The 22439-nt window shown below is 37.5% G+C and overlaps 1 long non-coding RNA gene across 1 annotated transcript in view; it reads right to left on the reverse strand.

The window, feature by feature from the left end:
• The window catches only part of LOC309614607, a 47768-nt gene extending 25565 nt beyond the window's left edge, over positions 1–22203 (reverse strand). Inside the window, exon 1 of the long non-coding RNA XR_014236315.1 lies at positions 316–22203. This is a non-coding gene — a long non-coding RNA (uncharacterized lncRNA). The remainder of the gene's footprint in view (positions 1–315) is intronic.
• Positions 22204–22439: the final 236 nt, after the last annotated feature.

The raw sequence follows: 22439 nt of genomic DNA on the forward strand, positions 1-22439 counted from the left end.
GGATCCCACATGCCGCGGAGCGGCTAGGCCCGTGAGCCACAACTGCTGAGCCTGTGCGTCTGGAGCTTGTGCTCCTCAAGGGGAGAGGCCGCGATGGTGAGAGGCCCGCGCATCGCGGTGAAGAGTGGCCCCCGCTTGCCGCGACTGGAGAAGGCCCTCGCACAGAAACGAAGACCCAATACAGCCATAAATAAATAAATAAATAAATTTAAAATAAATGTGATTTGAATAAAATATAAAATCTGGTTTAAAAAAAAAAAAAAAAAGGATTCCTTCTTAAAAAAAAAAAAAAAAAAAAAAGTGGAGAGTCCCAACCTGACACCCAGAGAATCTGGTGTCTAGAGCGGAGGCCAGGAATTTGCACTGTTTACAATCTCCCTAAGAGGATCTAATACAGGTAGTCCTAGAACTACATTTTGAGAAACACTAGCTAGGGGGATGAATGCCTGGGGTAATAGCAAACAGTCTGCTTCAGGGGATGATGAGAATTTTCTGAGCCTGCTTTAGTAATGATGATGATATTGAACATTATGTACCAGGAGCCATGCTAAGATTCTCAGGTGCTTTTTCAGGTTGAATTCCCACAGTACCACCCAAAGAGGTAGGCACTGTTCATATCCCCATTTCAGAAATGAGGAAACTAAGGCTTAAAGGAGCTAAGATCACATAACAACATTTAAATTTAGGTGTATTTGATTTCAGAAGGTGAGCTTTTACTATAATTCTAGTTTGACCTTGAAGCATACAATTAGTGACACTGTTTCTTCCCTCCAATAGCCACATATATTCTATGCCACCATTTGAAGGGCATCTACCAACTCTCCTGGTGCCACAGGCACCACCTATGGCAAAGGATCATGTTTTAGTTTACTTGTTTGCACATTAAAAAATAGGAAGACTCCATTCTCCATTGTATGACAGATATGTAAATTCTCAGGTGAAAGATATAAAATGAAACACAGTATGAGCCTGCTGTATGTGCACAGGCAGGGAACTCTCCCCGCATTGCTCCATTTCCTGCTCTTCTCCAAGTAGATGTGCACGTCTGGTCTCCATTCTACCTGCAACAGGAGAAACACCATGATTTCTATAGGGACTCAGTCAATAGCCCCAGAATAAATGTTTCCAAAGGTTAAACTTGCTTTTCTCACACATGGCTTTACTTAAAGAGATGGATCTGGGTTGAAAACTGTAACTATTTCAGGAAATGAAATACAACTTTATATTTTCATGGTGTCTGTAAAATACTTATAGCATCTTAATGTTTATATACATATATATATTGTTTAGATTCCTTTGAAATTTGTGCTATACTTTCATTGGCTAGAAGCTACAAAGAAGACAGGGAATCCTGCACCTTTGCAAACATCTTTGTTCCAAATAAATGTTCAATAAGACTCTGTGTAATGTCAAAATCTGGGAAGTTGGGGGGAGGGGCATTGGATCACTCATGATAACATCTGCTCATAATTGGTTTTAAAATGTACCTCCTATACAGATTTTTTTGGGGAAAGAGCTATATAGACTTGCTGGATTGCTTGTCTTGAGTGAAATGCTATCAGATTTACTTAAAGCAAGTCATTGCTTTATATATTTACTACTTATTCATTGTATCTAGTGAAATGAATAGGAGTTTGGGGGAAGTCATTGATTTCACAAGATGGGTTGGATTTGCTCTTTATATAAAACAGGAAGATGCTGTTGAACTGCCAGATTCTGGCATCCCCATGCAGAGAAATACACTTTAACTACAAAACAGCATGTTCTGAGTCTGTGTTTTCTCTGGATAGTAGTAGCAGGAACACAGTGTTCATTTAAATTAAACCAGTTCCTTGGATAATAACAAAGTAATTAAAGAAACCACCAAGGAAAAAGAGCCAATTTATTTGAATCCTGTTCATAAAAACTACATCAAAAGCCTGAAGGTAAAAAATAATGTGGATAAGATGGCAGATTGATGATTTTTTAAAATTCTGCGTGGGATGCATCTTGATATTAATTCAAATGAGTATCCCTCATCTGAAAATAATACAAGATGCAAAATTTTTATCCTTCTTAAGGGAAATGAAATTCTATTAAAATATCCAGATAAGAAATTGCCACGTAGCTTGAAGTCCACTTGACCTCTAGTAATACCTTAACATGAGAACATTATGATTTATTCATATTTTCTGCATTCCCATTGGAATAGAGGGGCCTTTGTCTTTAATGCTTTCAAGAGTTTGAAATTCATACTGAAAAACTTATTTTAAATGATATTGCCTGAACCACAGGGAGATATTTTAGGGCATCAACAATTTTCCTATTTTTGTCAGTAACAAAAATCTAAATGCAGTTGAAAATGTGTATCATGTTTTTATATTAGCATTACACACTGAAACTTATTTTAAAGAAAAACACACCAGTAAAATACCTCTCACATTTATGCTCCATCAGTGTAGCAGTGAGAAATCTAGATCCCTAAACAAAAATTCACAATGGCTCTTTGTGCATTTTAGCATAAAAACTGCTCCTTTTTGAAAAGCAGTATTCTCTCTCTGCCATGTTCTGCTTCTCCCTCTGAAATACTGGACCACTTGGGCTGCATCTCTACTGGTGAGGGAAGTGAAGAAAAGCTTGCACACTGGAGGATTAGTCAACTGCAGGATGGCAACCCAGTCTTTGAAGAGCAACATACAGAAAATTATCAATGTTGAAGAATTTAAAATGAAATAATTTTTTAGAGAGGAAAAATATACATAAATTGTCCAACTTGTCCATTAACAAGATGAAAAGCAAAGAATTTAAACCTTTATTTCATGAACATAAAGTCATAAAAATATACATCAACACCTGGTCAGTTAAATAGGAAGAAAAAAGCAGACAGAAAAAAATTATACGTGAAAATAAAGGAGAGTTAGAAAAAGGATGAAAAGAAGGGGAGTGGATTAGAAAAGTAGAACCAAGGAAGAAAGACAATAGGACTCAAACTGGGAGAGAAACTCTAGGAGGAAGAAGAGAGTATCACAGGGCCGGAAGAATTCAGTGGACCTTCACCACCTTAACCCCACTCTCTGCAGCCCCCGCTCTTGAATCCGGTTTGTCATCTCTCCGTGCAATTGGTGGATCCTCTCTGAGACTTCATACTCTTCATCTTCAGAATTTCTCAAGCCCCCGGTTTGCTCAGTCTTAACCTGTGTCCAGCCTCATGGGAGAGACTCCTTCAAGTGAAATGTGGACAGGAGGAAGACATTTCAGAGATTTGACCTAAGCTCCATGTCTTACTTATGGAACTTTTTCCTTTCCAGCTGGTCACACAAGTTGTTTTTGCTGATATTAAATCAAGAATAGTTAATAGACATTTACTTTGAGAAAACTTGCCCCGGTTGACATAAAATTCAGCTAAGAGCTGCTAATTCTTTAATACTTTTTATACATTTGAAGGTTTAAATGTTATGGCTATTTTACCTAAAAGAAGTTTTATGCTAGAGAGCTCTAGTAATTTTCTAATAATTTTCTGTAAGTTCTGTTGATTTATAAGTATTTGTAAGAAAGAGCTTATATTTCAGATAGCCATTCTTTTTGTCATTTCTGGTGCAGTATGCTGGGACTGCTTTGTTATTCTGGATCCTGGGACAGTAGCCATATCTTTCATGGATATTTTTTCCTAATTTTTTTATTGTTCTTTTAAAAGCAAATTGAACAATTTGCTATGATCTAGAAGATTCTGATGAAACATTAAGCCATGGAGACATGCTAATATTCTCTTATAAGAAAGAAAATTGTGGAAGTACGTTTTCTGGCCTTGAAAATGTCAGTTGAGAGAGTCATAGAGCTATATTTTCAAGACTAATGAGAAAAAATCCCAGAGCCTTCAAAAGAGGCGGATGAGCAATGAAACAATGTCCATAAGAGACATATTTTTGATGGTATAGTCAGTCAATGAACATTTAATCAACTTTTACTAAGTTCAGTAAACTGCACTAGATTCTGAGAACTTTAAACATAATCCTTACAGTGAAGGATCTTATAATCAAGTGAAGAATTAATTGAAAGCTCATTCTAATTTTTCTAACCTATTTTTTTTTGTTTGTTCTTTAACGTTTGTTACTTTCTAACTCAGATTTGTGTCTGCAACCTAATTTTGTCCACACTAACTTTTGCTTCAGTAACTGTGCACCCAGCCCTCTAACTCAGTCTGAATTAGGACTTTACAAAGTCATTCTTGGTGTGACACCTTGCAGCAGACGTTCTGCACTATATGGAAAATATAGAACCCTGACTCTACCCCCTGTTTTTCTGCATGGCTGTAGATGTACCGTCTCTGGCATAGAGATTAGGACATGAATGATTGTCATCAGTGAGAAAGTTTCAGAGGGACGATTGGGACAGAATGGAGAGAACCTTAATAAGAACAAGCAACCCAAATGCCATACAACTAGTTGTGGTTGATTAACTGAAAGAAGCTCTTCTGGCCCTTTCCTGTTTGCCCATTTCTGCTCCCCTCTAACCTTGAAAGAACCTAATTATAGAAATGAGATCATTAGGCAATTTAACTCTTGACTTATGTTCTCCTGAATGCACATCTTGCCTTGACTAACCTGTTGATTCTTTTCCTAGATAAAAAGAAGTAAGAATGAAGAATGAAGTAGTTAAAGAATGACTAGCTTTCTACCCCCCTAAAGCCCCTCTAAACAATCCTGCCAGCAGATCACATGGGGAAGAGAACATCTGAAGAGAGAGTCAGCCAGTCTGCACACAATAGACAATGATGCAGAACCCAACCTCCTGCCTCAATGATTCACTGAGATTCTCCTCCCCTGCCTTCCCTTTAAAAACTGTCATTACTGAACAGAATCTTCAAAGATGGTCTCTGGACATGAGTCCACCTTCTCCCCAGATTGCTGGCCTTCCTGATTAAAGCATCTTTCCTTTCTATTGACACTTGCCTCTCGATTATTGGCTTTACAGCAGTGAGCAGCCGAACCTGAGTTCGGTAACATAACCACTCCCAATAAAGAATGTTAGCACAATGGGTCACACATCATACATTAGAGGTTAATATATGACAGGTTAAGAGTGTCATTTCTAGAGGCAGACTTCTAGCTCTGCCACCTATTACCAGTGTAATCCTGGGCAAGTCATTTAACCCGGCTATACATCAGTTTCTTCATCTGTAAAATGTATATGATATTTAGAGTTAAGTGGGTTAATGCCAATAAAGGACTTATTATGTTCCACAGAGTAAGTACTATAAATATTATTATCTCCCCCCCATTCTGCAATTATTATTGCATTAACTGGCCTGACTTTTATGGTAGATGATGGTCAATTGAATTATCCCTATGATGGATAATTTAGACTGTTCTATATGCATTGTATTAGTTTCCTATTGCTGCTGTAACAAATTAGCACAAACTTAGTGGCTTAAAACAATACATATGTATTATCTCATAGTTCCAGAGGTCAGAAATCTGAAAGACGTCTCACTGGGCCTTAATTAAGGTGTCGGCAGGTCTGTGTTCCTTCTGGAGGCTCTAGGGAAGAATCAATTTCTTTGCCTATTATGGTTCCTTGAGGCTGCCGGCATTCCTTGACTGTGGTCCCTTCCTCTGCCTTCAAAAACACCAGTGTAGCATCTTCAAGTTTCTTTCTGACTCTGGCTCTCCTGCCTCCCTCTTGCTCTTAAAAGGACCCTTGTGATTAATTCGGTAGACCCAGATAATATGGTATAATCAGGGATAATCTCCTCATCTAAAAATCCTTAACTTAATCACATTTGCAAAATCCCTATTACCATGTAAGGTAACATATTCACAGGCTCCAGGGATTAGGACATGAATGTCTTTGGGAGACCATTATTCTGCTTACCATATATATCAGAAAATATGTATGGAAGAATGCTCATGTTATCAAGAATTATCATTTATCAAGAGTGATAACTGTTACAATTATTACTTCCATGGGATAGAAAAGGGACAATTAAGTAGAACAGTACTCATTTGAATTTGTATTATTTTAACATTTATTATGTGCATGCATTACTGCCATTCATTCATTCACACACTCATTCAGTAAACATTTACATAGCAACTAGACCTCTTGAATTAACCAAATTAGCTTTCTTGTCAGTTATACTACAGAATCAATAAAGTACAAATCAGTGAGACAGGAGGTAAGGGGGCAGGGCACAACCTTTAAAAGAATGACATAGCTGTTGAAGATAGGACAAAAGTACTGGTTAGAACCTACTAGGCCCAAGGAGGTGGGAGATTCAATTTCCAGTAGACCTCAAGGCTCATTATATGCTCATTGTAATATATTAGCATATGCTAAATGACACACCCACAGGCTCCATGACAGTTTTGAGGCCAACCACAAAAGGTCAAAAAGTGGACAGTGGCTCAATTCCTGGAAATTCCCACCGCTTTTCCAAGATAGTTAGAACATTCCTCCCACTCATTATCCTATAAAATTACCCAGCCCGTAAAAACTAACCACTCTATATTTCGGGGCCACTCTCACCTCCTGAGACAGTCTACAACAATCTGTCTATGGAATGTGTATCTCTCTAAACAAACTTGCTTTTACTTTGCTATGGCTTGCTTTTGAATTCTTTCCTGCGTAAAGCCAAGGACCCTCACTTGGCGGCCTCTCCCAAGAACTGGGTCGAGACCTGGGACATGACCATCCTCTCGTACCCCATTTTCCTACAACATCAGCATCAGACTATTATAATGACTCAAAGATTTGGTACCTTGTCAAAACACTTCAAGGGCTTGAGTGTGGCCCTCCTATGTTCTACATCTCTGTTGCTAGTAAATGCACTTGAGCTAAAAAAAAATTTGAGCCAATCATCATACTCTCTGATTTAAAAAAATAGAAAGTTTTCTGTTTTATTGAGATGTGAAAGTGGAAGAAATTCAATCTTTTTGTTTATTGGATGAGAAGGTCTTCACTTTGGTATTTCCAAATCAAGCAAGCATTATCACCTCTGGGGAAAGAACAGCAGGGTTAATTTACCTACTTGGATTTGAATACTGGAGTGGAAATTAGGCTGGAAAAGCAGCTATCAGTACAAAACCTCAGGAGGCCTGTGGATTGGGTGTGGTTTGTATCATGTTAATCTTACTTTCAGTACCAGCTAAATAGTTTTTTGTTTCGAAGAAAAGGCAGTGGTTCCTCTACCAGGTTAGCACCTTAGGTTGCATGGTGCTTTAAGAATTCAGATGCTCTACATTATGATTTCAATATCGGAATTAATTTGAATAGGAAGAACAGTTAAATATGGATTGTTCACAGATTATTTCAAAAAGCAAGACCTTATTATTGCCAGCACACATGTCACTAGCTGCTGAGTGACACCGTGCATCACATTTCATGGAAATAAAAGGAGAGCTCCTTTGTTGTAAATTCATTCATATACTCTTGGGAAATTAGGATGCACAACAGATGTAAATCAGCCTTTAATCCAAGTCCCAGTGTGGACAGTGCAGAAGACAGAAGTGGTGGGAGCCAGGGGAAAAAGAGAACCATAACCCATGCAAAGAATAGAGGAGAATATCCTGTTGTTTTTTTTTATCAGGTTGGACCATTTGTATGTACTCTCAGACACTATCTCTACGCTGTTGAATGCTCTCTTTCTTACTTACTGGAGTTGGAGTGAAAGGCGGTCCTAGTTAGAGAAATCCCCAGCAGGACCTTCCTGGTCTAAAACACTAGGACTTCATCTCACAGAGGGGCCTCCGATAAGCACAGGATTCCTTCAGGGCAAGCCACTTGACAGGTTGTGGAAGAATTACTCTTAGACTCCCTTAAAAGCCCCTTTGGGTATTGCACATCCAGAGGTACACAATTCCCAGCAGACTAAGGACCCTTTGGGGACTGGGTCTTGAAGATTGCACCCTCTTCCTGTGCACCTTGGGAATCCTCTATTCCCCTTTTCAAGCTGCCTCTGCACAAGCTTGTTTCTGCATGAGCCACTCATGGGCCAGGTAAGGTGGAGATAGTGATGCTTTACTGCTTCTGTTCAGCTGCTTGTTAGATAGTGGGTCTCCCATGCAGTGCCTACAGATTTCCAATGCCATTCTATTAGGCTAATCACAGTATAATTCTACTTGGATACAAAATTAGCAGCAGAATCATATTTTACCTCTAGCTCCTAATTGGCAACAGTCACATGCTTTTATTAAACTATTCTAATCAAGACTTCGCAGCATCATATATTCTGCTTATCACTGGGCCCACCTGCAGCCAGCTCTCTTCCTCACCTCTTATCAGCAAAGCCAGTTACTTTCTCCTGTGCTTGCTTTGTGGTTTTGCTTAAAGACTCCACCACACCTCCACAACTAAGCTCATGGGATATTAGGTAAATCCTATTCCTGATCCTCCCTCCCCACCCTACACAAGTTACTACCTTGAGGTGGTCTGTGAGCTCTGGTCTGTCTTCTTTTCTACAAAGAAGTGTTCACGGCATTCCTTTTATTTCAATGTTTTCTTGCTTTTCTGGGCCTATCTATTGTTTCCCGCTCTCCTCCTTCATTGCTGCTTCCTCTTACTCTTTCTTCCCTTCTCCTTTGTCAAGTTTCCAAAGCCCTTTCTACCCTCAATTAAGAACGTTTTTTTAATGCAATAATTCCTTACAAATTCCTGTTCCAAACAACTCCACTTTTTCATTAATTGATAAGTTTCTATGGAGATGGTATTAAGTAATGAGAAAAGGCAGGCACTTTGGCATCAAATAGAGTTGTATCCATCATTCCTAGGTGGATACATTTTGTGCTGTCCTTAGTCAGTCATGGTATCAGTTTCTTCGTCTCTTAAATAGGACGATTTGCCTCCTTGTGAGGGTGTGAACATTGCGTGAGCTATGAAGTGGAACCACTGAGACCTGTGAGCATATACTGCATTAACTTTCTTCCCCTTCAAGTTTTAGCAAGTATTTTTTAAGCAGTCAAGTAGACATTGCACTAAGAAACTTTGGAAGAATGCAAAGCTGAATAAAATGGTGTGTGACTTGGAGGAGTTTGTAACTCAGCAAATAAGATCAGAAGAAGCAAAGTCAAAACCAGATCTAAGTAACAACAGAAACTTATGAACCAGGCACTTAATTGACAAACCTCAAATACACTGTAACAGAAAAGAATAGCTCCTTCCAGTAATAAAACCCTACAACCAATTTATTTACCCCTATTTCCCCTCTCCTCTTTACCTGGGATATATCCCTCCAGAAACCAAACAATTAACAGCAATAACACCAACAGTAACATAATTAATATCAATGAAGCACTCTGAGGCAATAAAGTGGCATAGGAAATCAAAATGGAATCTTTGTAATATTCATATTAAATTTAATAACTATTTAAATATTTATAAATTATCTAGCATTTTATATTTGCAAAATGCTTCACAACCACTTTTTATTAATTATTAGATACCACTTATCCCTTGGCACTCAAGTTTCCAGATGCAGCAGTGCTGATTTTTTTCTTATTATTAATCTTAAAGAAACATTTAGCTTTATCAAACATTTTTCTTAGTTCTCATATCTAAAGTATTGGGTCATATGGAAAGAAAAAATAAATCACTACAGAGATAGACATCTTTACAGTACTTAATTCTATCGTCTTAGAACTCAGAAAAGTGAAATGACTCGTCCAAGATCACAGAGCAAGTTCTATTAATGGCTGGGCATGTAGAAGTTCTAGATTAGCCTAACCCTGGGGTTTCATTACCGAATATTTAGAGAAGTCAGAAAACTGGTGCTGTGCTAACTGGATTAATTAGAACTGTAATTTGGGGACAAAAATCTGAGCATAGTGCTTATATTTTACCAGGGTCTGTGTAAGTTAGTCCTGTGTGAGGACAGTAGTGCCTAGAACTGCTGAAGTCCAGGTTCACCTAAAGCCGTGAATGTTTTTATATTAAATGTACTTCCCAATAAATGTTGTGATGCCTTGAAACCAGTCTTATTCATGATTTTTCCCTCTAATGCCTGTGTTCTCAAATGCCTTCTCTCCTGCTCAGGTAGAATATGTATTACATTGTCTTCCCACACTAGACTCTGAATTCACCAAAAAGACATGGACTGTGTCTTCCTACACTTTATGATTCCCTCCATCTGGGCAGTGCCTGGCATGTTGAAAGAATTCAGATATTTTCTCACTACTCCATTGTTAGATGGCAAATCCCAGGAGGGCAGGGCTCTTGTTGACTCATCTTTGCCTTTACAGCAGTGTCTAGTACAGTGTCTCATTTACAGTAAGTCTCAATGAATATTTGTTTTATGAATAAAAAGAAAGTTATACAGACATTTAGTTATTTGTCATGATACATATAAGTATCAGTTTTATAGTGTCATCTAATAAAAATCAAGGAAACAATGATGAATAACTAGGTAACCGTTCCAGCATGCAGAGGTCAAGCTGGAAACTATCAGAAGCAGGTTCCAATTTGCCTTTTCATGCCTGAATGTTAACACAATTTTTTAATTAATTATTTTTTTACTGTGTAAAATATCCATATCATAAAGTCCACCAATTTAATCATTTTAAAGTGTATAATTCAGTGACATTAAGCACATTCACAATGTTGTGCAAATATCACCACTATCTAGTTCCAGAATAGCACAATGTTTCTGTAGTTTATAACACAGCTGTTTTGTTACATTCAGGGGTGGGGAATCAAATGTACCACAAATACAATCCAGGGCTTAAGAAATATATGGAAATGAATCAATCACAAAACTCTTCACTAAATTTTAAAAAGCTACTCCTTTCACTCTATCCTCATATTAAATAGTAGTCTGTTGAGATCTGTTGGCAAAAAAAGAGCATAATATTGGGAGAAATAATACGGTTTAGGATTTGATCTCTCTGGGTGCTGGTGACTTAATCTGTCTGCTTGACCCTCAGGGCCTGGATGCAGCTGTGGGAGCTAACTGTGGTCCAGTTATCTTCACCAGGATCATTTAAAGGGGTCTCCAACTGTGGACTGTAGGATATTGACAGAAATGATTGTGGATTCCCATAACCTACATTAGAATAAGAACTCTGTACAATTTCATAAACGTTGAGCTTCAGCATAATTAATAATGTACAGCAAATACAAAAACTAGTGTGGCTCTGAAATTAACTGCCGAGCTTCACCGTTAGGAATAGGTGGAAGCATTACCTGGGTGTGCTCAAGGGAACTAGCTGAACACTGTAATTGTCTGTGTCCCATACCAGCTGGGGACTTTAACCTAAGAGCCGCCAGTATTTGATCACAGATTCTACTTTAATGGAAGGTATCTCCATTAAGTGCCCCTATGTTGTATTTCAATACACTCTGCAAAAATCTTGCTCCAGTCTCTTTTTGAATGATGAGTTAGCTCTGTCTGTATTTCTTTCATTTTCCTCCTGAACCCTGGTGCAGCAATGGGAATCAGCTTTGGACTGGAAGAAAGTCTTTTAGATTGAATCTGATATTAAAAACAACAACCCTCTTCCATTGCTCCAGTGAAAGAAGTTATAATGCTCTCTGTGAAGCAATACTAAACTTCTCTTCTTTACAGCAGCTGTTCAGGGTTTGACTGTTTAACCATTTCATTGCCCCTTTTGTGCAGACTACTAGGAAGCAGCCGCATAGCACAGGGAGATCAGCTCGGTGCTTTGTGACCACCTAGAGGGGTGGGATAGAGAGGGTGGGAGGGAGGGAGATGCAAGAGGGAAGAGATATGGGGATATATGTATATGTATAACTGATTCACTTTGTTATAAAGCAGAAACTAACACACCATTGTAAAGCAATTTAACTCCAATAAAGATGTTAAAAAAAAAAATGTTCTCAGATTTCAGCTTGCATATGAATCACCCAGGAAAGTGGCTAAAAATGCAGGTGCTTCTACTCCAGAGCTCCTGTTTTAGTAAGTCTAGGATAGAACCTTAGAATCTGTGTGTTTCTAGTTTCCCCAGATAATTCTAATGCAAGTGATCGAAGGACCACAGTTTGAGAAGCAACACATTTTAGCCACCTCAACCTTAGATAACAGAATTACGTGAACTCAATTATGCATGTTTGTCTCTTTATTGCTAGCATCTTAGAACCTTTCCATGTTAATGGCACAGGTTAGATAAAACTTTTTTCTTGTAAAATGGGGATATAAAACCCCTTCACTAGGTTTTTATAAGGATGATCGGATAATTTAAGCAAAGGGATCAGTAAAGTGCCTAGAATTCTGTAAGCACTTAATAAATAGTTTTAAAATATTTTTCATTAAAATATCTTATCAGCAATATCATTAGCAGCCACAGCAAGCACATCAGCATGGAATCGCCAAAATGTGTTTAGGAAACTGATTGTCCAGATTTTCCGTTGCCTTTACCCCCATGGGGAGTTAAGGTTATCTGAGCTCAAATTAAAGGTCATTAATCTTGGCTGCCACACCATAAATGACATGCCATTTGACTCCGAAAATTACTTAGGGGCCTCTGATTTCTTATATCCAAGATGGAGAGTAGACGTGACCTAAATCTTTAAAAAGGATGAATTAAGAAATGTGATTTCAGTTGTAGGAGAGTCTAGCGAAATTGTTGGGGGTAACCTTCTGGAGCAGAGAAAAATTGTTCTTAGATATTGTTCCATCAGCAAACCCTAAAGTCTTATTATGGTCTTGCCTTTTAATTTTTATTATTTTATTCAGTTATTGATAACTTCTCATGACATTTTCCCCTTTATTGCAATTTATGATATTTTGGAGAGCAGCCAAGTGCAAAGGTAGATGTTAACCTTCCACGATTGTGACCATCCTTCCTTTGGGGTGGCTTTGGAAACTGTGTTGACAACTTGATATCCTTTTTGTACAGGCTACTCATTATCAGTACTTGGAAGGTAGTAATGGTAGAGACAGAAGAGATGTTGATGGAGAGCAACCATTTCTGTTTGTATAATTTGCAGTTTCCTAAGTGTCACTACATATATTAATCTTTTATGAAGGAAACTGAAATTGAACAGTCTGACTTGTGAAGGTGATTTATTTCCCTCTTGCTCCTGTAGCATGGTCATACATAGAGATACTGCAGATTTTCCAAAACTGGTTTTGGAAAAAAGTAAATTTTTTGGACCTAAGTTTTGAACCCACTGACCTCGAAACAACCCGAACTACTCTTTCTTTTTCACTTAGAAAAAAGTACAAAACACAAATGTGCAACTTTAAGATTTATATCAATGCAAACACCCAGTAGTTATAACCCAGGAAAAGATATAGAACATTTCCAGCATCCCAGATCCCCTCCCCTGACACCTAACGGGGTTCCTTCCGGTTCCCCTCCCTTCTCTTCCTCCTCACCACAGCTGATCACAATTCTGCTTGTCATGGTAACTATTTTTTTTGCTTTTATTTATGTTTTAACACCTAAGTAAGCATCCCCCCTCCAAAAAATAAAAGGTTAGTTTTCCTGATTTTTGATATTTTGTGTCTGGCTTTTTTCACTCAATATTAAGTTTTTGAGATTTATCCAAAGTGTTTTATAAAGCTGTGGTTGATTTGTTTTTATTACTTTATAGTATTTCGTTATTTGAACATACCACAGTTTTTTTTTTTTTCCTCAATTCTACTCTTGATGGGCATTTCCATTCTGAACTTTTTCATATGCTGATTTGCTGTTTGAATATATTCTTCTGTGAAATGCTTGTACTAAAATTGAAAGAAAAAAAAAAAAAACAACTAAATTTTCCCACACACTCTTTCACTAATTTACTATGATCTGTGTTTGGGTGTTGCTTCTGTTCCTATTAACCGGGCACAGGGCTCTGCCATAGTTAGACAGTTCTGGTTATCTAAGATGTCACTTAAAAAATTCCTGAACCTAATGGGTTTCTCAAAAAATCCAATCCTTTAAAACGTTCAATTAAAAAAAAAGTTCTATAACCGATATCCTTGGGAAACATCAAATAAAGTACTCACTTCTTGGACATTCACAAGAAGCATTTATAATAATAAAAATTCTAAAGAACAATGGAGTAAAGAAACCTAGTCAACATTATTTAGTCCAACTTTTCTGCTTCATAGTTAAATTCAGAACATCTAATACCATCTTGTGGAACAAATATTCTGTGAAACACATTTTGGGAAAACCTGGTTTAGAAGAGTCCCCTTTTGTTGGATTTCAACATCACAAGTCAGCAGGTGAAGCACCATGATAAAAAACTTCAAAGAAGATATAATTATCTCAGAAATAAAATTACAAAGAATTGAAAATGGAAAAATGGTTCATTTAGATTGGTTTTCCTTAGTTTTTAAAAATTTTTAAGCAATTAAAAAAGCTAATAACTAATACTAAAGAATTTGATATAGAAATGACTATAAAGCTCAGATTCACACATCAAATGCAATTATATTTCCAAAATCTATTAATGGCTCAATTAACTCATAGATCAGATAATTAGGTGTTGTTCATTCATGATAATTTGTGTGTGCATGTGTGTGTGTGTGTGTGTGTGTGTGTGTGCATGTGTGTTGTGTGAGTGTGATGGAAAAATCACAGCTTTTTAATGCTTAAAGGCAATTTCTTATGATGAAGTAGAGTTGAGTGTACATTTTGTTTTAACATTTTTTGTGGATTTTTCAGTTTGGATATGTATAGTATTTTTGCTTTTCCAGATTCCTCACTTGTAAATAACAATGTTTCCTAAAGTGCAAAAGTTAACATTCAAATCAAAAATCCTCAGCTTCTTCTCTACTCTTAAGAAAAAAAAAGTTTAGAAAAATTAACTGCTTAGAAGTATTATTATTAAAGAAAGCCATCAATAAAATAGAGGCAGACCTTTTCTTCATAATCACTAATTTGCTCTCATTATGGAGAAATTTGCCACTGTATTAATAAAGTAAATTACTTATTATTGTTAGATTATTTGTTGCTATTTTGATATAACAGCAAAATAAACGGGGATCACCAAATTTGCATCACCTCATAGTTACGTATTTACTATGTTCTGATAATGCATCTGTGCAAATTACACACACCGATTGGCCCCTGATATAGAAAACATTAGAATGAGTCTAGGAGGAATCCTCTTTGACTGAGTGTGTAATTGGAGATCACGTTCACTTATCTCTTTTAGCCTTGAGGCTCTTGGCTTTCTTTGCCTGTCACTCAGGGTAATGGTTAGTTACTGTCAGAACGCAGCTATAATTGGGAAAGGCACTCCCTAAACACAGAAGTTTCAGGGAGGTGAGAATTCATATCCAGCCTAGTGAGCCTGGGAAGTTTTCCAATCCTCCAATGCTGTACTAAGGCACAAAAGCAAATTGAATTTAATTGCTTAGGTGACATCAAACCATATTTAAACAGAGGCTCCTTGACAACATCCTTCTTAAGAAACTCATTGTAATAAAACTTTTATTTTTTCCTCCAAGCTGGTCTTGAAGTTTGCATTCATTTTGAAATTTCTTCCATTTAAATTCTTTACTTTTTCACAGAGAATTATAACAAAATAATAAGTTCATATTACCATTAAGAGGAAAACTTTTGTGATATAAATATTCTACAACCATCTGGAAAAATAAATGCAAAATTAGAAAGTATAACTAAACTGAATGTTGTTAATGATGTTAGTTACTAAAATTGATGTGCCTGTGAACTCAGATTTGAAAACCTAAGTGTTTTTCTTTCTAAAATGGGGCATATTTTGAACTTTTGAGTTTAGGATTTATGATTAAAAGTTAATCACAAACTATTATCATCAGTACTCTCCAATCTACAGTCATACTTAATTTATGCAGAATAGTTTTAGGTATTTTTTTCTGGCTTCATAGAAAATTAAATTGGGGGATCCTCTACTTCATTTATCAAGGATATTTACTTTTTCCAGATAAAATATTTATAAAAATTATTTTATATCCAATTATTTTCTTCTACAAAATATTTTGCATTAGGACTTGCTGCATTTTGGGGGTGTAAATCATGTGTGCTCCTCTACCTCCTTCTTCAAGCAATTTTGCCCCCTCTTTTTCTTTCTGTAGTGCATTTTTATATGATTATTTCCTGTAATCCCCTTCAGATAATTGATTGGAATTTTCTTCTTCTTATTTTTAACATAAAACCATATTTTTCCTATACATTTAGTATTTTTCTCTTCTTCCTCCTTCCATCTTCTTATAATTGTGTACCCTTTTGCTTAAATAACCCAGCTTCAACTTCTCCATGCCCTATTGTCTTTACACAACTCATTTTAACTTGTCTTGAACTCACTACACTCCCTTATATTCTTCCTACCTATTTGGTCAGTCCATCAAAATGTGCCTATCAACAATTAATGTAACGGTGTTGATAAAAGATAACTCCTGACAAAAACCTGCTTATTGAGATAAGAAAAATACACACTAAATAATTAAAGAGCATCAGTTAATTAAGCACTAAATTATAGTGGAAATTCCCAGAGAGTCTCAATGTTTGTTGTACCAAGATCCCCTTTCTAGAAAAGTTGTTTAAAAGTGATTCCCTATCTACAGTGTATCATTCTTTATGACTGGCTAAGCTGGTCTACAACTGATTGGGCCAAAATTCTCTATCTAAGCCAAAGGCTATGGACTAAAATGAAATGCCCATGGGCCAAAGTTTTAATTGGGTTACACAGCTAATAGTAACAGGTGGTGATATTGCAGAGGTATAGATAAAGAGTTATGGATTTTCAGAGAAGATAAATATTGCAACTTTTTTGTGTGGGGAGATCTGTGGGAGAATACAGAAGAATGATTTGGGACAGAGGGATTAGAAAAAGCTTGGTAGGTGAGATAGCATTTCACCAGTCCTTGTAAGACACATTTTACTTCACCACGTGGAGTTGAAAGCAAAGGCGCCCCAAAAAGTGGAAACAGCATGACCCTAGAATCTTTAACAAATGAGATGTATACTGGCAACAAAATGTATTATGGTCCAGCTGGAAAAACTATCAGTGGATAAATCAGAGTAGTGGGAGTTCAGTTTGGAAAGATAAGTTGGAAGAGATCATGAAATTTGTTCATGAAGGGTCCAGAGAGTTTGAGTAACTTAGTGCTGGATTGTACACATGTGCTGCTCAATTTCCCTTTAAGGAAGGACTTGTTGCCCAGCTTGTGCTGTCAACATCCGGCCCATTTTGTGGCAAAAGTTGTGCAACAATGGATGCATGCCCGTGGGATCCACTGGTTCTACCGTACAGTGTATCACCTGTGATAGCTAGCCCGATAGAATGTTGAAGGGATCCTTACAAAGCTTATTGAAGGTGCCAGCTTGGGGATGTGGAGTGGTGGTGCTATTCTTTGGGATGTGCCCTGAAACACTGACACAAGACTGTTGTGTCCCAAATAGTTATAATACATGGGTCTGGAATCAAGGGGTATGCATAGAATTAGTCCTCTTGCCATTACTCCCAGAGACCCACTTGGAAATGTGTCTTTCCCATCCCTATAACTTTAGTCTCTACTGAATTAGAAGTCCTTATTTCCCAGGAGAGGAACAATTCCACCACTGGACACAATAATGTTTTCACTGAAACTGAAGCTATTATAGCTGCATGGTCATTTGGGGCATCATATGTCAGTAGACTAGCAGACAAAGAAAATAGTTACCATGCTGGTGAGAGAAAAATTAACTCTGATTATCAAGAGGAGCTAGACTCACTGCTACATAATCAGAATGGTGAAGAGATCTTGGAGACCTATTGAAGCATCTCTTGGAGCTTCCATGCCTGATAAGAGTGAAAGGAAAATTACATCTTCCACAGCTTGACAAAAGCAAAACAGCCACACGCTAACAACCCTCAGGAATAAAGATCTGAATCAGGCCATCTAGAACATGGAGACGTAAGAGATCATTTGTCAGAAACCAAACTTCGATATGAAAATGGCAACCAAAGTCTCAGACTCCTCAAGGAAGAAGCTCTCCATCATCGGACTGGACAAATACCTAGAACAGTTACAGCGCTGGACAAAGATGCAGAAGCCAACTCAGCTCACGTGCTGGCATTACCTGGCGGTGCAGGAGCGTTCATGTTGGAGAGTCTGGGATCTGAAGCATAAGTACCCTAGCCATCCTCTCTATGGACACTGTTCGGAGGCATTCTTTACATTTATCAGAGGATCTGGCTGAGTTGAGCCCCTGTTGCCTAGAACTGTGACCTCGAGAATGTGCCTTTTATTGGTTTTTTCTACTTCATGTCACATTTCCCTGTAACAGCTTTCTGGAATGTACTCCCAAATAAAATACCTGTACCAAAAAAATAATAATAATAAAATAAAATGAAACACCCATGGAAGCAGGTTGTGAGGAGCCTGGCATGAACTCTGCCCCACAGAACATTCTATATTGAATTCTATATTGAACAGAATTAACTTTTTCCTTTTGGGACATTTGGATAACAAATATATGGGAACATTTTGGAATTTATAACAGCAGTAAATGAGAAACAGAATGAAAAGTTTAGTTACCAAGGAGATAAAATTACTACAGTGAGGTTTTGGTGCATTAAAATCTGAAAACACTCCTGATACAATTAGAAAGGGTAGCTAAACATAACAAACATCTCTTTAACTGAAAACAAAAGAAATCCCTAGGGACTAATCAGCAAAAAGTGATCTGGAAGTCAGAGTTGGGCTATGGCTGCTGGGAGATGGGAGTGGGGATGTGAATGCAGGTTATCGATTCTAGAAATCCAGAAGGTCAGGTTTTAATCTTTGTGGCAATGAATGGAAGATCAAGCCTTAGGCCCATGCAAGGCAGGGAGTTAGAACCGACACTCAGACATATAGCTTGGACAATTAAAAGTCTGAGGAAGAAAGAACCAGAAAGAATCTGTCCATAAGCATAGAGGTGAAAAAATACCAGTCTTTCTTGGTTGGAGCTCTGGGTAGAAAATAGAAGTCTCCTCTGAGAATTTTTAAACTTTGGATTTCAAATTTGCATTAGCTACGAACTCAGATGTCTTCCAAGCTGATATATCAATATAAAAATTATTTCTGGGGCAGTGATAATTCTAGAGAATCTTGAACAGAGTGTGGTAAAGGTGACAGGATGTCACTTCTGAAATTAAGTTATAATTTCAGAAAAGGCCAACTTGTGTTGTGTCTTGCTTGTGCGTCCCCCACTCCCCTTCTTTGATGAAGGCAGCTGTCACGTTGGGAGCTGCCCTGTGGAGATCCTCATGTGGGAAGGTCAGTAGACAGCACTGAACTGAAACCCTCAGTCCAACAACCAGCAAGGAGCTGAATTCACCTGACAGCCACTCATGAGCCTGGAGGTGGATCACATCCTCCTCAAGGCCTGAAACGAACACAGCTAGGGCAGACATCTGGATTGCTCCCTGTGAGAGAGCCTGAGCCACAGGGACTCAGTGAGGTCAGACCCTGATTCAAGACTCACAGATATTGTGAGAAAAAGAATGTTCTTTGTTTGCAGCTCTTGGGTTTTAGGGGTAATGGTTACACAGTGAGATAGAACTAATACAGAGTAAATCCCATTGGTGGAAGCTCCTACCTTCTCTTCAGTCTCTCTGTCATGCCAACGAAGATTCCCACTCCTTATTTATGGAATTGTCAATGTCTCCACAAGGAAAATCCACCCACCCACACTGTGATTTGGATGGCAAGGAATAGGAGAGGGGGAGGGGTAGAAGCTGAGTACAGATCTACAACCTGGAAGAGTAAGTGAAGCAATTTTCCATTCCAGGGAAGTCAGTTCCACAGTGGACTAGCTCCAATCATCCTTTCTGCCCTCTTCAGATTTGTTTAATATTTGCCATCCTGTACATTGTGGACATTTTGTTTGTTTTTCTTCCTGTTCTGTTTGTTTGTCTTTTGTTTTGTTTTGTTTTGGCTGCCAAGCTTTTCTTATTTGGGGTTACCTTCCATTGTTTAGAAAAGCTCATCTGCTCTGTTTAAGAGACACTGAGGTATTTCCCCGAAGTGATTAAGTTTCTGTATTATCAGTGCAGCCTAAGGTTTTTGAACAATGATATAAATGTTGCTTTAAATGAAATAGAAACCGGCAAGAACACCCCAAACGCTCAGTATAATCAAGATAAAGTTTAGAAGAACTTTTAACATACACACACATATTTGTTATGTACATTAAGCAGTCTGAGGATATGGTGAAAGTAAAGTACAGATAATAATGGAAAATATTAGACAAATTGGAAGACTAGTAAAGTGTGAACTAAACTCATATCTCTAGAAGTAAATTGTCTTTGGAAACTGATTCTCTAAATGTCAGTGTCATCAAGCCCTAAAGGGATTTCATTCATCAAGGAAAGATCAATTGATTTGATGGAAAAAACAGCATGTTATGTGCTAAAAAAATGACATTGTAGATTTTTTTGTTTGTTTATTAAACAAACCCCTTTGGTTTTTAAGGTTAAGGCACTTACTACTGTGGAAAATGACCCTTCAGAGTGAACAAAGCAAGTAAGTCCAAATATTGAATTATTTATATGCCTGTAAAATAGTATTTAAACATAAAAGCTGGCAGCCCAATGCTCTAAGTACATCAGTGTCTTCTACAGTGGTATTAGCATCACTTACATCAGTACTTCCTAACAACAAAGAACGTTCCATCCTTAGTCCCACAGACCATATTTGTAAAGTCATACACATGTTTACATGATTTAAAAATCATTGCTTTTAGAACTTTATTTTTGAAGCCACATTTAGATGTAAAGTCTTTATATGAATGGCCTATAGCTCAAGACCTTTTTTTTTTAATTTTTATTTTTATTTATTTATTTGTTTATTTGTTTATTTTTTTAACATCTTTATTGAAGTATAATTGCTTTACAATGGTGTGTTAGTTTCTGCTTTATAACAAAGTGAATCAGTTATACATACACATATGTTCCCATACCTCTTCTCTCTTGCGTCCCCCTCCCTCCCACCTTCCCTATCCCACCCCTCTAGGTGGTCACAAAGCACCAAGCTGATCTCCCTGTGCTATGCGGCTGCTTCCCACTAGCTATCTATTTTACGTTTGGTAGTGTATATATGTTCATGCCACTCTCTCACTTTGTCGCAGCTTACCCTTCCCCCTCCCCATATCCTCAAGTCCATTCTCTAGTAGGTCTGTGTCTTTATTCCCGTCTTGCTCTTAGGTTCTTCATGACCTTTTTTTTTTGTTTTCCTTAGATTCCATATATATATGTTAGTATATGGTATTTGTTTTTCCCTTTCTGACTTACTTCACTCTGTATGACAGACTCTAGGTCCATCCACCTCTAGATGACCACTTCTGTTATCTCCTCAGCTCTGATTTAAGGACTGAGTGTATTATTTATTAGGGAGATAACTTCTGTCTATAGTCTTTCTCTCCCCTCTCCCTCTTTCCCTCTAACTTTCTTTCCTTTCTCCCACCCTTCCTCCCTTTCTCTGTCTCTCCCTCCTTCTCTGCCTTCCTTTTTTTTCTTTCTTTTGTAAATAAAGCTGACTCTTCCTACATTTAGTAAAACCAAAAGCCACACTCTACACTACAGAGTAGAGCCCAAATTACCAATTATGATGTAACCTGAGTATCTCTGATTTCTTAGCCTTTCAGAGCCATCTTTACATTAATACCCAAATATATTAATAAATAATAAAGTAGTTGAATCCACCATCTTATTTCACCACAAAAACTAAACCTTTCCCTTCATATTCTGAACATCCTTAGAGAAAGAACACAGTTTATTGACATTTCTTTTTACTTTCACTTCTTATTGCTCCTTTGGCTGCTTCTGGGATTTTCTTGAAAAGATGCTACCACTATCACAAAGGCTTCATAGAAGGGTCCAGGGCACATAGCCCTTCCCTCACTATCCCATCCCATCTCATGATTTTCCATAGAGAAACTTTAAAAAAACTTTTTATTTTGAAACAGTTTTTAATTTACAGAAGAGTTGCAAAGATAACACAGGGAGTTCTTATATATTCTTTACCCAGCTTCCCCTAATTTCACATTTTACATAACCATGGTACAACTCCAAATCTAAAACAAGAAGCGTTGCCTGAATTTGATGTGAATATTTTCATATATTAATTAAACAAATAGTTATTAAGCACCACTATCCTAGGCTCTGGGGACATAGTGATCCGCAAGATAGAGCTCCTGCTTCACGGAGTTTATGTTTTCACCTCTTCTACCTCCCCATTTCTATAGTCAATGTCATTGCCATGCTGCTGAGCCACCGATTACAGCCAATCTTCCTGAAAGTGTCATAGTTTTTGAATTTTACTAACACCATTACTACAAGTTATGTATGCTGTTTTGCAATGCATGCCTTATTTCCACAATTCCTGTTTTTTTACGTTTTGTCTTGCTTTTATTTGAGTGATTGAAAAATACTAAGATGAGTCCAGATTGTGGAAAGTTTAGAGTGATGTTTGTTACCTAATTCACATGACAACATCATTCATCTACTTATCCGAAATCGAGGTTTACCCTGAGTGACATAGCAAAGTCAGATTGCTAAAGTCAAAT

The sequence above is a fragment of the Balaenoptera borealis genome, assembly GCF_965194805.1.
Source record: "Balaenoptera borealis genome assembly, chromosome: 17".
Taxonomy (NCBI): Eukaryota; Metazoa; Chordata; class Mammalia; order Artiodactyla; family Balaenopteridae; genus Balaenoptera; species Balaenoptera borealis.